Genomic DNA, 1,143 nt, shown 5'->3' with positions numbered 1-1,143 from the left:
GTAGCTCTATGTGGCTGGTCAACAGGAATGTCTCCCAGGGAGAGAGTATATCTGGCCTCCAGTGAGCTATTTAACTCCATTGCACCTCCAAATGAGGTCATAAAGCTGCAACCTTATTGCCAGGCTAAACTCCACCCCTTCACTCTTAAGAGTCTCAAATTAACATCCTATTAGATAAGTGAAAAGGTCAGAATTAAGCAAAAGAAAAAAGTTGACATGGAGCATGGTTGCAATTTAACTTCTGTCAATGATTTCTGCAGGAAGGCCTGGATTGAGGAAGGCAGTTCAGAGTTGTCCCAAGTCACTGATACTCATGAAAAAGTGATCAACTTGAGGCAACGCTCTATCCACTTCACATTATTTTGTGGCTAAAACTCGATCTTACATGTTACCATTCAGGTAGGATTTGGGATAGGATGAGGAGATCATCGGGATACTATCATGTATTAGTCTTTTTTTCCCATCAGAATGATGTCTACATATTTTTATGAAATAACCTTTTTCATTTTCTCTTCAAGGATATTCATCCATCAATTGTAAGCCAGAACGCATTGCCATTGAGTCCATTCTGACTTGACCTTGTCGGACAAGGTGCAGCTGCCCCACAAAATGCCCAGGTTGTGATCTCTATAGGAAAGCAGACTGCAGTATCTAAGCAGCTGAGCCACTTACCCACTGTAGCACCAGAGTCCTTGGCATCAGATAGCGCTCTCCAATCAGACAAGAGGCACTAAGAGCAGAGATAGGCTTCGTTTACCTCACCAAAGAGGCCAACTTGCCATTCTCCCTCTGTTCCAGCTGCTCAGTACTTTCTTCCTGGGGTCACATCTGCCCCCATAAGGGAAAAAACAAACCGCAGTTTATCTTGTGAATAGATATGATTGGGTGGCTGTGCAACTCTCAAAACAAAATGCACTGCCACCACGTTGATTCTGGTCCACAGCCACCCAGGAGAACAGGGCTGCATGCCTGTATGGGTTTCAGAGGCTGTCACTGGTGATGTGAGTAGAAAGCCTCATCCGTCTCCCAGCCAGTGGCTAGTAATTTTGAACTGTTGGCCTTGAGCTTGGCAGCCTAACATATAACTCACCATGCCACCAGGTTTGTAAGTTCTCTCTCCCATTCTTTCTTTTCCTTTCTTTC

The sequence above is a fragment of the Echinops telfairi genome, unplaced genomic scaffold, assembly GCF_000313985.2.
Source record: "Echinops telfairi isolate 266 unplaced genomic scaffold, ASM31398v2 ScPeMD7_1;HRSCAF=3_0, whole genome shotgun sequence".
NCBI classification, from domain to species: Eukaryota; Metazoa; Chordata; class Mammalia; order Afrosoricida; family Tenrecidae; genus Echinops; species Echinops telfairi.
The sequence above is the reverse complement of the archived record's forward strand: the minus strand, read 5'-3'. Positions refer to the sequence as shown.